The sequence below is a fragment of the Trachypithecus francoisi genome, unplaced genomic scaffold (genome assembly GCF_009764315.1).
Source record: "Trachypithecus francoisi isolate TF-2019V2 unplaced genomic scaffold, Tfra_2.0 Lachesis_group17, whole genome shotgun sequence".
Classification (NCBI taxonomy): domain Eukaryota; kingdom Metazoa; phylum Chordata; class Mammalia; order Primates; family Cercopithecidae; genus Trachypithecus; species Trachypithecus francoisi.
Window position 1 is genome coordinate 86,512,433 of NW_022681462.1, and position 16,346 is coordinate 86,528,778.

General features: G+C 51.1%; 1 protein-coding gene and 1 long non-coding RNA gene across 4 annotated transcripts in view; both read left to right on the top strand.

The window, feature by feature from the left end:
• KLHL29 (kelch like family member 29) overlaps positions 1 to 16,346 on the top strand; it is a 325,792-nt gene that overhangs the window by 188,483 nt on the left and 120,963 nt on the right. The gene's annotated exons all lie outside the window — the stretch shown is intronic.
• Positions 1,876 to 3,142, top strand: LOC117062646. The gene is made up of 3 exons (XR_004428483.1): positions 1,876 to 2,160; positions 2,318 to 2,383; positions 2,715 to 3,142. It is a non-coding gene; the product is annotated as an uncharacterized LOC117062646 (long non-coding RNA).

Here is a 16,346-nt window from a genome sequence, read left to right on the forward strand (position 1 = left end):
TGCTCAGAGCCTGGCAGATAGAGTCCCTGGTGGACACCAGAGCCATGGAGGGGCATGTTTGTGGTAAATTCCTCTCGCACCCCCAAGAGCTGGGCTGAAAGTGAAGCCTCAGCTATGCCGCGTCACCATTGCCTCTTCCATTGTAAATATGCTGAGAGGACTGGGCACAGTGGCTCACACCTGTAGTCCCAACACCTTGGGAGGCCGAGGCGGGTGGATCACCTGAGGTCAGGAGTTGGAGACTAGCCTGACCAACATAGTGAAACCCCGTCTCTAGTAAAAATTAGCTGGGCGTGGTGGTGGGCACCTGTAATCTCAGCTGCTTGGGAGGCTGAGGCAGGAGAATTGCTTGAACCCAGGAGGCGGAGGTTGCAGTGAGCCAAGATGGCGCCATTGTCCTCCAGCCTGGGCAACAGAGGAAGACTCTATCTCAAAACAACAACAACAACAACAAAAAAAAACCCAGAAATATGCTGAGCGTGTGAGTTTCATTCTTCCACAATATTAGGCTGAAGAGATGATATTGAGCAAAATATATTATACCCATAACTCATATTAATGGGAATTCAATAGTGGCAACTTGTCATCTGCTGAGATTAGAAGGGAATATTATGAATATTGCGTTATAATGGCGTTAAAAAGGCGTTATGAATTAGATTCTATGTACCACATCGGGTTCCTTGTAAATAACTGAGGAAGAAACTGGTACTTGGAATTTGGGATTATCCATTTTTGAGACCCCAGCAGTTCCCTCACCGAGCTGATGGGGCCCCATTGATCTGACCACTCACTGGGCCACAGGGGAAGTCTGCACCTGTCATGAGTGATGCTTTGTAAAATGAGCACCGAGCAGAAATTAGTAACTACCGCGTCCAGCAACGGACTGTGCGTTTTTCCTCCAAAATCTTCCCAAGTCCGGATATTCTGTGTCCCTCGCCTTCAGTCGCTGGAACTCTGGTGGCACCTGAGTTGGCAGCAGCCTCCCCACCACCACTCACACCCGCCTCTGGCCCCCTTGGTGGCAAAGACTTGAGCCTTGATATACCCACAGTCAGACAGTCAGTCAGGCACCAGCATCTTTGTCCCTGGTGGAAGAGCCAGGGTATCCAGCCACCACCCATCTTCAGGTGGGCTTTTCAGTCCTGCTGTCCTGTCCTGAAGGACTCCACCACCTGCTGGCTGTGCCTCCAGATCCTCAAGGCCCCAGGATGGAAGACAGCCAGGAGCTTCACAGGCGGCCCCACTGTAGTGTGTCTTCTTTAGTTCAGAACTAGTATCTCCACGTGGTCCCATGAAAGATCAGTAGGAGCCAGTGCAGTGGCTCACGCCTATAATCCCAGCACTTTGGGAGGCCAAGGTGGGCGGATCACCTGAGGTTAGGAGTTTGAGACCAGCCTGGCCAACATGGTGAAACCCCCATCTCTACTAAAAATACACAAATTAGCTGGGCATGTTGGCATGAGTCTTTAATCTCAGCTCCTCGGGAGGCTGAGGCAGGAGAATTGCTTGAACCAAGGAGGCGGAGGTTGCAGTGAGCTGAGATCGCTCCATTGCACTCCAGCCTGGGCAACAGAGCAAGACTCTGTCCAAAAAAAGGGGGGGAGGGCATGCGCAGTGGCTCATACCTGTAATCCCAACACTTTGGGAGGCCGAGGCAGGTGGATCACCTGAGATCAGGAGTTCAAGACCAGCCTGGCAAACATGGCAAAACCCCGTCTCTACTAAAAATACAAAAATTAGCTGGGTGTGGTGGTGGGCGCCTGTAATCCCATCTACTCTGGAGGCTGAGGCAAGAGAATTGCTTGAACCTGGGAAGCGGAGGTTGCAATGAGCCAAGATCACATCATTGCACCTGGGCGACTAGGCGAAACTTCATCTCAAAAAAAAAGAAAAGAGAAGAAAAGATCAGTAGGGCTTCCTGGCTAGTCAGGTCTGTCATTTAGTTATCAAAGCCCAGAACTTGGCTTGGAGCAGGGGAGTGGCTGCCTCCAAGGAAAATCTGAAAGGAGAGTAGGGGAGGAGCAGGCAGACGTTCATCCTGTCTCTCTTCGGAATGCTCTTGAGATCTGACCCTGTGCCATCGAGGGACTCCAGGAGCAGAAGAAAGCTTCCTGTGACCGTGGCCGACCCCGTGGGCCATTCTGAAGCCACTGAGCATCGGTAAATGATGCGATTCCTCCCTGTCATTGGGGTGTTGTTTGTCCCTGGATTTTTAGTTTGACTTCTGTCCTATGGCGTGCCTGAGGGTGCCAAGAGACAGGAAGAAGCTGCTGTGGTTTGAGAGGCAGTCAGGGCCAAGAGGTTTCTTTGCCTGCAGGTGAAACCGTGAGTCGCTTAGCCAACCACATTAATCCTAGCTGGGATACCACTGCACGCCAGCAACGTAAGTACTTAACATACCTCTTGGCCTGCACAGCGATGAGATTAGGAGCCCAACTCTAGATTCAGGCTGCCCAAGATTGCATCTGGACTCTCCCACTTTCTGTGTGACCTTAGCAAGTTGCTTACCCTCTCAGAACATTGGTTTCCTCTTCTATAAAATGAGATCATAATACTATCCATTTCATTGGATTGTGGGGAAGATTAAATGAATTAATGATACAAAGCACTTACATCAGTGTCTGCATCCAGAACAGACTCCGTAAGTGTGATCCGTTATTATTACCCTGGTCTTCATTGGGTGACCTCCTCTCTGCCTGTCTCTTTCCCTCCAGAATGAAGGTTCTTCAGACAAAAGACCTGTCCTCTTAGGTTCTACGTTGCTGGCACCTCCCGCTTGCCTGTTATGTGCTCAGTAAATATGTGTTGAATTATCAAGTTGCATTGTGGGTAGAAGGTGTAGTCATGGAAATCCACTCGCTTTACTGAAAAATAGCTGTGCACTTTTGAAAATTATATTTCTTTTCCACGGTCGTACATTCTCATTTCAGAGGAGCCCCGTGGCTGCCTCTCGTCCTTTGTGTGGCAGGCATCTCGGCGACAGTGCTCAACAGTCTACAGATCAATTAGGCATGTATTGGCATGCATGTAGCACCTCGCTAATTAAAGGAATCCCAAAGTCAGGCATTTTGCAGAGCACTTGCTGTGCCTCCATGAAATGGGAAATCATCAGCTCTATCTGATGCTCTCAAACCCAGCACCGTGCCCCCCATAGTCCTGGGCTCCGGCTCCCGTTCTGTTTGTTGGTGGTTGTAGTTATGGTTGTTTTTATTGTCATTGTTCTTTTGTTTTTTAGGCCATTTGTGGAGGGCCAGGCCCTATGCCAAGAGCTTTATATGTTTTGTCTCTATTCTTAAAGCAACCCCATGTGGTAAGTCTGTAGTTCTGCCCATTTACACACAAGGAAATCGAGTTTTGGAAAGCCTGAGAACTTGCTCAATGTGCTAGCTCATACGTGGTATTACAGAAATGGGGCTTGAACTCAGACCTTTTTTACTTCGAAGGCTATGACTCTAACTCCCAATTCCTTTCCCCAGATGTCTGCCCTTAGGTATCTGCCCGAACCTCAGATATAAAATTTCCAGAACAGATCTCCATATCCTCAGCCTCAAAGCTGTGTCTTCTTCTGCACGCCTGGCTCAGGGCTCACGTTTCCCGCCCACCCAACAGGTGCGGCCACCTGACTCTTCCTTCCCTCGCCGTCCTCATTACTGCCCATCAGTGAGCCGAGGTCCACCTTCGGAGATTTCTGGAGTCCATCCTTTTCCCTCCAGTCCCCATTCCACTGCCATAGTCCAGGCCTATCATATCTCACTTGAGGGAACAGAGATGTCCTCTCCTAGCTTCCTGCCTCCAATCTGCCCACTCTGTCGCATCCATTCATTTTTTTATTTTTTTGAAATGGAGTCTCACTCTGTTGCCCAGGCTGGAGTGCAGTGGCGCGATCTCGGCTCACTGCAAGCTCCGCCTCCCGGGTTCACGCCATTCTCCTGCCTCAGCCTCCCGAGTAGCTAGGACTACAGGCACCCGCCACCATGCCCGGCTAATTTTTTGTATTTTTAGTAGAGACGGGGTTTCACCGAGTTGACCAGAATGGTCTTAATCTCCTGACCTTATGATCCGCCCGCCTCAGCTTCCCAAAGTGCTGGGATTACAGGCATGAGCCACTGTGCCCGGCCCATCCTCTTTTTTAAATGTGCAGTTACTCCATATTTGCCCTGAAGAAAAAGTGGCTTAAGACCCTTGGCGATCCCACCTCTTCCGGCTTCACCAGGCCTCATCTGTCACCTCTGCACCCCCGCCCCCATTGGGTCTTACATTTCAGCCAGACATCAGCTGCATACCCCAACCCTGATGGGGGTGAGTTCAGCTGGCGCATGTGTGAGTGACTTCTGGTCCTGCGTCAGGCAGAACACAAATCAGAAAGAACACTGTCCTTAAAGACAGGCAGCCTTGGGTTCATTCCACTGGTAAGCTGCTTAACCATTGTGTGGCCTCATTTTCCTCATCTATAAAATGGAGATAATAACAGTACTACCTTAAAAGAAATTCCACGTAAAAAATCTAGCCCAGGCCGGGAGCGGTGGCTCACACCTGTAATCCCAGCACTCTGGGAGGCCGAGGCGGGCGGATCACAAGGTCAGGAGATCAAGACCATCCTGTCTAACACAGTGAAACCTGGTCTCTACTAAAAATACAAAAAAAATTAGCCAGGCATGGTGGCAGGCGCCTGTAGTCCTACCTACTCAGGAGTCCAAGGCAGGAGAATGGCGTGAACCCAGGAGGCAGAGCTTGCAGTGAGCCGAAATCACACCACTGCACTCCAGCCTGGGTGACAGAGTGAGACTCCGTCTCAAAAAAAAAAAAAAAAATCTAGCCCATTAGGCTGGGCACAGTGGCTCACACCTGTAATCCCAGTGCTTTGGGAGGCCAAGGCAGGCAGATCACGAGGTCAGGAGATCGAGACCATCCTGGCCAACATGGTGAAACCTCGTCTCTACTAAAAATACAAAAAATTAGCCTGGCATAGTGGCACGCACCTGTAGTGCCAGCTACTCGGGAGGCTGAGGTGGGAGGATTGCTTGAACCCAGGAGGCGGAGGTTGCAGTGAGCCGAGATTGTGCTACTGCACTCCAGCCTGGTGACAAAGCAAGACTCCATCTCAAAAAAAAAAAAAATCTAGCCCATTACTAAGCAAACAATAAGTGTCCAATAAATGCTGGTGATTGTCGTGAAATACACATTTTGTCTTAAGAATAAATTCCTGGAGGCTCATTTTTTTTTTTTTTTTTAAGAAATGGACTCACATCTGAGAAAATAAGGAGTGTAGCATTTAAACAATGACATCTTGCTGGTTTCTCCGTGTTCTTCTGAGGAAGTCAGACACCCCTTGCACCGTGGCATGGCTCGAGTACACTGTGGCATCTCCATGTATATGATTGGTCCTCCCTCCAGTCCCCACTCCCCACCCTGCCTTCCTTCCCACCATTCTGAACATCACATGGATTCTCTTTCATGTATTCATTCAACAAATACTGATGCTTTGTTAACTTAGGAGGTTCTGTGGCTCAGCTGGTTGAGGATGAACTTCTGGGAAGGCAGCTTCCCTAATGTCAATGACTCCACTTGGGATACAGGGTGCACTGAGTCCCAGGCAGTGACTCCTGACCCACCTGCCACTGTGGCCCCACACACTTGGTACTGCATTGTGCTGGGGCTTTTTAAAAACTTTTAGGCTGGAGGCAGTGGCTCATGCCTATAATCCTGGCACTTTGGGAGGCCAACGTGGGTGGATCACCTGAGGTCAGGACTTTGAGATCAGCCTGGCCAACATGGTGAAACCCCATCTCTACTAAAAATACAAAAAAAATTAGCCGGGCGTGGTGGTGCATACCTGTAATCCCAGGTAGTTGGGAGGCTGAGGCAGGAGAATCGCTTGAACCCGGGAGGTGGAGGTTGCAGTGAGCTGAGACCACGCCTTTGCACTCCAGCAACAAGAACGAAACTCTGCCTCAAAAAAATAAAAATAAAAAATAAAAAAACGTTTATTTGAGGTTCAGGGCTCGTTGTGCCGTTTTTAAGTGCTGGTGTTCACCTTCCAAGCTCCACCTTTGAAAAACCCTCCCACAAGACATCCACTCATCTAGTGGGTTGCATTCTAATTACCCAGAGGGTAGCTTGTCCTCCAGCCTTCTCCATCCAAGTCCAACCCTCTGGCTGCTCCAGCTTTGTGGCCTAAGATGCCATGCCAGGGTCTAGGAGCAAAGGCAGTGCTCAGGGGCAAAACGGCTCCTGTCAGCCTCATGCCTGTAGTGACTCCCAGCGCCAATAGTTTTCTCATCAGGGCAGGCCACAAAATGAAGAAGAAAAATCTTTTTCGAATGGAAAAATAGGGCTGCTGCTGTGTTTTGGTGGTGTGCTTTATGGTTTTCAAACATTTTAATTAGTTTCATTTTTTAATATAAATGCACCCTGATGTTTTGTGCAGGAAGGGCTCCGTTCTTAAAATCTCAGAAATAAAGTAGGAAAATGACAGATTGGCTATTAAAGCATCACATTCAGATGTGTTATTATTATTATTGTTATTTAACATTTCTGAATGCCAACACTGAGCCAGGAGTGGGGGTGGAGAATGGGGGTGCTGAGAAGATCTGGAGACCCCTGTGACTCAGAGTGGTGGTGTCAGGGGTCCCGGGGGCTTGGCAGTTGCTTTCTCAGCCACCTGAGATTGTCCTGCCCCTCCAGGAACTTCACAAGATGCCAGTCATCTGGTTTATAGGCCGAAGAGACAACTGGATGGCCTAAGCTTTGTCTTCCAACCCTGTTCTTGGCTCACCTGTGAGCTTGCTACGATTTCCCAGTTCCACTCCCCATCACATCCAGGCAGGGATTGAAGCTATATTTTAGGGTGGTAAGGTGGGCCATTTCTTTTTTTTTTTTTTTTTTTTTTTGAGACGGAGTCTTGCTCTGTCGCCCAGGCTGGAGTGCGGTGGCCGGATCTCAGCTCACTGCAAGCTCCGCCTCCCGGGTTCACGCCATTCTCCTGCCTCAGCCTCCCGAGTAGCTGGGACTACAGGCGCCGCCACCTCGCCCGGCTAATTGTTTGTATTTTTAGTAGAGACGGGCTTTCACCGTGTTAGCCAGGATGGTCTGGATCTCCTGACCTCGTGATCCACCCATCTCGGCCTCCCAAAGTGCTGGGATTACAGGCTTGAGCCACCGCGCCCGGCCAAGGTGGGCCATTTCTAAAGGAACCCATCTCTTCTTGAAAACATTCAAATTGATGAGAAAGCAGAATTTTACTTTCAGGGCACTCCCCATGTAGTAGGTTAAATAGTGCCCCACCCCACCTAAATGAGGCCATCTAGATTGGGGTGGGCCCTAAATCCAATGACGAATGTCTATATAAGAGAACAGAGGGAGATTTGACAACACAGAGAAGGCCACGTGAAGACGGAGCAGAGAGGAATGATGCCACCACAAAGCAAGGAATGCCTGGAGCCACTAGAACTGGAAGAGGCAAAGGACCCTCCCCTGGAGCGTCCAGAGGGGGTATGGCCCTGCTGACAGCTTCACTTCAGACTTCGGACCTCCAGAACGGTGCGAAGGGACCTTTCTGTCCTGTAAACCACCCACTGTGTGGTCGTTTGTTGCTGCAGCCCCAGAAGAATCATACATCCCGTGGACACCCCCTGGAACTGTCTCTTCCTAGCATCTCCTTCAAGAAGGTCCATCTGAGTGGGGCTGGATTTTTGCAGAAGATGCTCTTGATGCTGTGAGTTTAATCCAGGAGCTGCAGGCTGGCCTGCTGACCTCGTCTCTGCTGGGTTGAAACGAAACACCATCACACCTTCTTCCTCAGTGTCGAAAAATGTTTCTACAAGCTTCCTAATGACCACCTGCCTGCTTCCTATAACATATGGACTCCAGTTTGGAAAAGTTTCAAAGGGCAATTAAAGCGAGAAGCTCTAGTACTCCCACATCCCTCTCAGAAGGGAAGGCGCTGGGTGCATCGTTTACGTACAGTGGTGTCTCCAAGGAGGCGCAGACTTGTGAGTGGGATCAGACGCTCAACGTGGCCTCCATTTAAAAGGAGCCGACGTCGGGACTCTTATGTAGCTGGAGTAAGAAAATGGAAACAGACGTGCTGTACTGGTTATTCCCCTCGCAGAAAGCTCTTGATCAGACTCAGAGAGCATCAGGGAAATACTTTAAATCAAAAAACCACATAAGCCAAATAAAAGCTCTAAGCCCCAACCACTCCCCTCTTCTCACAGACTTTAATTCAGAAGAAAATTCTCTTTGCTGCCATCTCTGCTCCTCTTTATCTCACTGTAATTGAAAGGAGAAAAAGTGGGCAGTTTCACGGACTGGGACACTCCTTCCTGTTAAAGTCTGCGCTTTGACTGTGTTATTGCCAGCAGGTCATTTTATAGAATTCCAGGAAGGAACTGCTTCCAGTGATCCACGGTGGGCCTTCTAGAAACAGAAGGCCTCCACAAACCCACACACCTGCCTGGAGGAAACTGTACCCAAATGTCAGCCAAGGCTTATGGGCCTATTTTAGAAGACAAGCGATCCCCAGGCAGGCTCCAGCCGGCCTCCTGGGTCTGCGCCGTGTTTTTCTCCAGCTGCTCCCCTGGGCCTGGGTATGAAATTAGATGGCAGACCACTGTTTACCCAGCTGTTGCTGGTGCCCAGAGCCCATACCAGGGCAGGCGGCAGTGCTGCTCAAAGGATATTTGCTCTTTAACTGACCAGGGATTGGGGGCAGAGCTGTGTACCCTGCTCCTGGAAACAGGCACCCTCCTCCCAGCCTCGCCCTCTGGGGATTAGAACGGCAGAAACTCTGAGACTAGGGAGGATCCAAATTTGCAAAGTATTGGCTCTGCCCAGCGGTGTTCGTGCTGGTAATTTACGTCTTGGAAGTGATTTAATAACTTGAGTTTAATTTCTTTGGAGAAACATGGCAACAGCCTGAGCTCATCACGTCCCTCCAAGCCTTTGGCGACATTGTAATCCCAAACTGGCAGTGCTGGAGAAAGTGCCTAGACTTACTCTGGGCATAGAGGCTGGGGCAGGGGGCGGTGCCCATGAGGGACAGAGGAAGTCAAGGGGCACAGCACTTAGTCTAGGAAGTTTTATGCAGCCTTTATTTTATTTTATTTTATGTATTATTGTTTCTTGTTTTGAGACAGAGTCTTGCTGTGTTGCCCAGGCCGGAGTGCAATGGCACAATTTCGGCTCACTACAACCTCCGCCTCCAGGGTTCAAGTGATTCTCCAGCATCAGCCTCCTAACTGGAATTACAGGTGCATGCCACCATGCCTGGCTAATTTTTGTATTTCTGGTAGAGACGGGGTTTCACCACATTGGCCAGGCTGGTCTCAAACCTAATCTCAGGTGATCCACCCTGCCTCAGCCTCCCAAAGTGCTGGGATTACAGGTATGAGCCACTGCAGCCAGCCTACTCAGCCTTTAAAACAAGGAGATTATGGAGAAGATATAGACGGTAGTACCAGACCCCAAGAGCAGGACACGGCCGTCAGAGCGGGTACACACCCAAGTGGGCTGAATGATCAGGCTCCGTCGGCCTAATCTGCAAGTGACTGCTCCCCAAGAAACCACGCCTGTAAAGGTTAGGGCAGCTCTCCCACGTGCTCGGCAACATGGCAGCTGAAATCGGTATAAGAAAGGAGATGGATTACAGGGGGGAGGAATCCGTTACTGAAAGATTCTTGGAGTCTAGCGGCGATAGCTGCAGCTCACTGCTAACTGGGAGATTTATGTGACAAGATTATCGATGGTATTAAGCACATTTAGAAGAGAGGATTATACCTACTCCTGGGTCAGTTCTGTGCCACCAGGCCCCGTTCTGGCCAGCGTGTTAACAGATGGACTGCCGGCTGCACGAAGGTGAAGCTAAACATTTGCACAGTCACGAGAAGAGGGGAGACTCAGATGATGAGTTCATTGCTGGGTGGCTAAGTTCAAATCCAAGGGAAGGATCTGGTTTTGGGTCTCTGCCAAATCCTAGGAAAGCTCTATTTGCACCTCCTCCTTTTCTGCTCCCCAAGCTCCCCACCACCATGCCCACTCCTGCCAGCCTGCCCGGATTTTTGGCTTGGTGAACTCCCTCACCAAGGGGAGGGGACCCGTATGTAACTAGAAGCAGGAGGGCGGTGTCAGAGGCTCTGAGGGGTGATAGGAAGGAAACAGTGCCAAGCCCACCAGCCACCCTCCCAGAAATGAACTTCTAAGCAATAGCAGACTCTGCTCCAGAGAAGGAGAAACACTTTATCCGCTTTACCACCAGGGAGAGTTTAAAATTAGACCAGGCAAAGCTCAGGAGGATGTGCCGTTGGGAGCAGTTCTGGTGGCCTTTGGAAGGGTTGGCTGGGATGTGGCTGATGGGCTTTTTTCATTCCCGATGTTTAAGCCTAGCCTGGAGCCAGGACTATGCAGAACAAGAGCACGCAGAAGGCCTCTGGGGAGGCTTAACTATCTAGGGACACCCCTCAGCCCTGTCTAAGAAATTGTTGCAGAACCCTTGAAGTTGTAAGCAGAGCTTAAATGGAGTGTGACCTCCGAAAATGCTACTTAAAAAAACTTGTGGTAAGCTATACATAACATAGAATTTGTCATTTTAAAGTGTACAATTGAGGGGCGTTTCGTACATTCCCAAGGCTGTGGGACCATCACCACTATCTAGTTCCGGAATGTCTTTATCACCCCAACAGGAATCCCCATACCCATTAAGCAGCCTCCCCCCATTCCCTCTATCTAAAAGCATTATTTTATTTTATTATTATTATTTTTTGAGACGGACTCTTGTTGTCCAGGCTGGAGTGCAATGGCATGGTCTTGGCTCACTGCAACCTCCATGTCCTGGGTTCAAGCGATCCTCCTGCCTCAGCCTCCCAAGTAGCTGGGATTACAGGCACCTGCCACCATGCCCAGCTAATTTTTGTATTTTTTAGTAGAGATGGGGTTTCACCATATTGGCCAGGCTGGTCTTGAACTCCTGACCTCAGGTGATCCATCTGCCTGGGCCTCCCAAAGTGCTGGGATTACAGGCATGAGCCACCGCGCCCAGCCAGCATTACTTTTTAAAGTAAGGGTCAGGGGATGACCTCAGGAAACGTCCATTTAGCTGATGTGGGGGAGGGAGAAGCCCTTGTGCTTGAGCTGAGCCCCTCCTTGGTGCCCCTCAGCCTCGAGAGGGCTGCTGCCCCTCTCCCTTGGCACATACCACATTGTAGTTAGTTGTCTAAATTCTCTCTCTTTCCCCTACGGGCACTGCCAGTGTCTGATTCCTCTCTGTGACCCCAACTCCTAAAACAGCAGGGAGTACCTCGCAAGCCTCAGCGACATTTGTTGGCCAGAAGGATATAAAAACCAGTCATTCAGTAGCTGATGTGCTCCGTCTTATTGTTGGGGGATGTAACTCTTTGTCCCAGAGTTGTCATACTTTTGATCCCTGCACAGAAAGAAGCAAACCCAGAGTAGGAAGAACAGGCCTTTCATGTTGCTCCTTTTAATTAGACGCCCTGTTAAATTGCAGCAATTTTGCACTGTGGTTCCCTCTCAGCATGTCGAGAAGCTCTGAAGAAGCTCTTAACCAGGAAAGCCAGGAGTTCATTTTATTCTTTTCCTCCTTATTTTCTTCCAAAGGCCAATTTACTTTCTTTTTTTTTTTAGATGTTTTGCTTTTCGCCGGTGCTATTCGTTGATATTTGTGTATATAACAATGCTCCTTTCATAAAGGAGGTGCGTGTGGTGGAGCGGAATCCTCAGGGCCCCCCACTAATCACTTTTGATGGAGTAAGACTTGGAGAATCAATGATTTTGCCTTAGAGTAGGAGGAGATTTGCTGTTCTCAAGCCCTCTTACATGGAAATATAAGCCACCAGGAGAGCCCAGCCTCCCCCTGGGCTACCCAAGTCCCCCCTCCACTGCCTGGCAGGAGCTGGAAAGATCAAAGGGACAGATGACAGTGCTTGGCGCCCATTTGTCACTCCATTGGAGGGAACCAGTTGCAGTGTTAACAGTCAGGCCTGGTCCCATGTTTCATGAATATTTGAGAATGTTTGCTGGCAGAATTCTAACTGCGCTGTGTCCTCCACGGCATACGTGTCACCCATATTCCAGAACCTAATCGGAGCTCTGGGGGCAGGAAGCACCACTTCTCCATTAGATTCCTTTATTATCCTAAAACATGCCTGCTAAGCGGTTCCGTGTCTGGGGTCTAAAGCCCATGTGGTCCTTCTCATTCTTGCTCCTCCAAGAATCCTGACACATAGGCAGGGAAAGCGTTTTATTTTTATGGACTAATAATTTAGAGGCTAGGGAAGGAACGGCCTTGTGTGCTGGCCTCGTTGCAACAATTTTTCTCATGTGCTTTCCAGCCTGTTCATCTGTGGCGTTTGTTTCTAAAAAGTCCTCTCACCTGCCCTCTGCTCACACCAACCCCACCTGTCTTCTAATCCCATCCACGACCCTCACCTCCCTCATCCTTCTCTGTAACCTCTGACAGTTCTGGATGGTCTGGTCCCTACCATGTACTTTGGGCTTGCCCCTGCCCCTGTGAGTAGCCTGATGACCCTGCATGTGCCCCTGGGGTGGGGGCAGGGCCTGCTCCTCCTCCTGGCCTCCTTGCCACCCAGCCCTTGAAGCTGAACATGGAGTGGGCCCCAGGAGAGAGGCTGAGTTGGTATGGCCAAGACTCTCCCTTGGCCCAGTGGGAAGGTGCACCTGCCCACTTGGGAGCAGGCCTCAGCACCCCTCACCAGTTTCAGGTCACCTCCTCTCAACAGCAGCTAAGCCAGAGCTCTGAGGGCTGCTCCCCACCCACCCTCAGCCTCCCAGGCCTCCCCTTACCCACCTGGGCCCTGGAGACGCATGCTTCAGCCACAGGCGAGTCTGTTTCCCTTCCACAGGGTTTTCTTCACACCATGGCAGGGGTACCTCTGGGCTTCTCTCCCTGGCCCCTGCCCCAAGGAGCCCAGATCCAGTGTGGTGCTTCTTAGACTGTGGTCTGAGGCCTCCTGCTTGTAGAACAGGCAGATTCCCAGACATCGCCTCTCCCCCAACCAAAGTTTATTGATTCTGAGTCTCTAGGGCTATGGCCTAGATTTGCATTTTTAACAATCTCCCTTGGGACTTCTTATGCACTGAGATTTGAGCCCAGGGTTGTTCTAGGCTGTACCGGCAGGTGGACTGGAGGCCACGGAGAAGATGCAGAGTGAAATTGTGCTGGGCCTGGCTTGGAGCACCCGCCAGCCCCCAGAGGACACATCTGACCTGGAGCTCTCCGGTTAAGCCTGCCGAGAGAGAGGTGCCAGGAGGCAATCTCCACACTCTCAGACACCAGCTGTACCCAAAGACTGATGGTTTCAGGCACCGGGCCTCCCGGCCGCATCCTCACTGCCTCACTCACTTGTCACACCATAGCCCTTGGTTTGTGTGTTTGTCTCGTGCTTACACGTGTGTTCCTTGAGGCCCAGGATGCGTCTTATTCATTCTTCTCTCCACCCGCCCACTGGGGTTTGATATGTTGAAGTTGCTCAATAAATGTCTGTTGAATTTAATATAATCAAATGGCTGAATGGAGGCAGAAATGAGCCAGGAGGCGTTTGTGCCCCATCCCTGGGCTTGTGCCTTGCCTGCAGGAATGGAGAAAGGCCTGGCCTGCCTACACCTCCCCTGGTGAAGGAAATATTGATTTTGCTGTTTGTTTTGCAAGGAAGCTGTCCCCACTGGGACAGCCAGATCTAGAGCACATGAAATGGAAACTCCGAAGAAGGCAGGGCTCTTGCAGCTGGTCTATTAATAGGGCGGCCTGGGTGTGTCCAGGCAGAGGCAGCCTTGGGCCTGTGGGGCACCCTTGGAGCTGTGGCCTTGGGGACCAGGGTTATCCTGGAATTCTGCCACCCACTTACCTCAGTTTAGCTCCACTCCGCACTGCTGTGGAGATGTGAAACGTGGCAAAGTCATTTGCAGGTTGCCTTTTCAGTGGGAGCCAAGTTGAGCAGCCTTGGCCCCAGGACCCCAGAGAAGATCTCCTGCCACCCCTGTTGGCTGGAACAGAAGGGTCAGCAGACAGAAAGCCCATTTGGGACCTGCAGAGAAGTAGGCTTTTCCTCTCTGCCTCAGAGGAAACTTTGAGTTGAGCAAACAGTCCACCTCAGCAGCCATCTGGATGTTACATGGTCCAGAAGCTAAATCCAGCACTCTGGTTACTCAGAACAATTCTCTGAGGAGCCTTCCCAAAATTTGGAACTCAGTGACCTTTAAAGGGGGTGCTAGATCTGTAAGCACAGGGTAGGTGAGGCTGCCATGTACAGCTGTACAAGCTGTGCACTGAACAACTGTCAACATCTATTCCGGGTCCTGCCATATTGTGATAAGTTGCAAAGGCACACAGCTGGCATCCTGGGAGAGTCCAGCCAGCCCTTCCAAAGGGAGGCTGCCTAAAGATCAGGAAATGGAGTAGCCAACTGAGCTGGAAGGCCCAGTGTTCAGACCCCTCACTTTAGACAAAAGCAGAGGGCTAGAGAGGGAAGAGAGATGTTCAAGGTCACATAGCATCTATGGAAGAGCCAACTGCAAGGCTGGACTTTCTGGCCCCAAGCCCGCTCCTGCCTCTTGCCACCTTTTCTATTGTATTGCTCTGATACTCTCCCTGCCCTGGGACCAGGAAGGGATGCAGCTTTGAAGGAAGCACACATTCTGGAGTTGTTTTTTTTGTTTTTTTTTTTTTTTTTGCCTCTGCCCAAGCGGTGTTCTAGCTTCTGGTTTTTCTCAAAGGCCCTGGGTTGGGCAGGTCCTTCTCCCTACTGTTTGTTCCGGCTCGGGCCCATATGTTTTGTCCATTTCCCGCTCCACCTCCTGCTCTCCCCAGATTGTTTCTTGTAGGTTTTATTTTTGCATCTGCCCCTGCCAAAGTGTGTGGGTTGGCGTTGAAGACCTGAACACTCTGGGAGCCTTTGGAGCAAGTATGGATTTATTCCGTTCAGGCCGCGGACGCCCTGCCCAGGCCCTGGTTCCGCTCCAGACCTGTGCAAGGTCCCGGGCATGGCCCAGTGCATGCTAAAATCCCCGCCACACAGAGGCTGCGGAACCGTCCCCGAACTTCAGGGGCAGCTTCTGAAGTCCAGGCCACCTAGAGCCAGGGTCCCCAGCACCCCTTCTGGAACCCAATCCCTTCCACGGCCCAGGCCCCAAGCAAGGCTGGGAGAGTGCACTGTGAGTCAGCAGCAGACCAAGTGGTCTTTATTCAGCGGTGATGACAGCCAGAGGCCCGCATCCATTCATTCATTCACTATGTACACAAGTGTTTATTTAGGATCTATTGTGTGCCTGTGCTGAAGTGAGAGTCCCTGATTGCCACGAACATCCCTGCCGCTGGGAGCTCACATGCTAATGGGTGAAAACAGATGACAAAATAAGTCGGAAATCTCAGATGGGCTAATGACCCCCCGAGGAATAAAGCAGGAAAAGAAGTCCCAGAGTGCCAGTTTGGAAGGTGGGGAGCGCTGCGACTTTAAACGGCGCACTTAGGGGACTGTGAGCAAAAACCTGGCAAGGTGAGGGGCAGCCACCTGGGTATCTGGACAAGCATGTTGAGGCCAGGGGTGAAAAGGAGCAACGGCTCTGAGGGAGGGTGAGGAACAGACAGGAGTCCGGTGCCCTTGGGGCAATTTAGCTGCATCCCTCTGGCTGCCTTGCAGACTGAACGGACAAGGAATGAGGCAGGACACAGTCCGCAGGCTCGTGTGTCCTGTCCCATCCCAGGCCAGCCCTGTCTGTGCTCCCGAGCCACACGACAGCGGCTTCCTGGGCAGAGCCTTGGGCGTCCACAGCACTTCAGACTCACTTCTTCCCCCACATGACTCTTCACATCTCAGCCTCCCCCTGGGTTTCCTGATGTGGATCCCCCAATCCAACCCCCATGTTCCCACCCGCGTGTCCCTGACTCCTCCTGCACCTTACCCCCCACAGCCAGTGACTACTCTAGGTTCGTCCATTCTGTTGTGAAACCTCTCCACCGTCGATCCGGTCACTGCATCTGCTCAGCCACCGTGCTGGCCAAGGTCCTCGCCCAGTCTCCCCTGGACCGCTGTAAAGCCTCCCATGGGTCTCCCAGCATTCCATCCTGCCCCCCCAGCCTGCCCTCTTCGCCCTCCAGAGACCCCCGTCCACAATCAAGATAGAACTCGCCTTTCTCATGAGGTTCCAGCCTCATCTGCTGCCCACCCACCCGCCCCTCAGGGCTGCCCCCTGGGAGTGGCGCACATTCTCATGCTGCTTGTTTCAGCCTCTGCCCTCACTCCTTCCTCTTTCTTCATCTCCAGAAACCTGGTCCTAACCATCTCTTCCCTGAAGTCTTTCTTGCCAAGCCCATT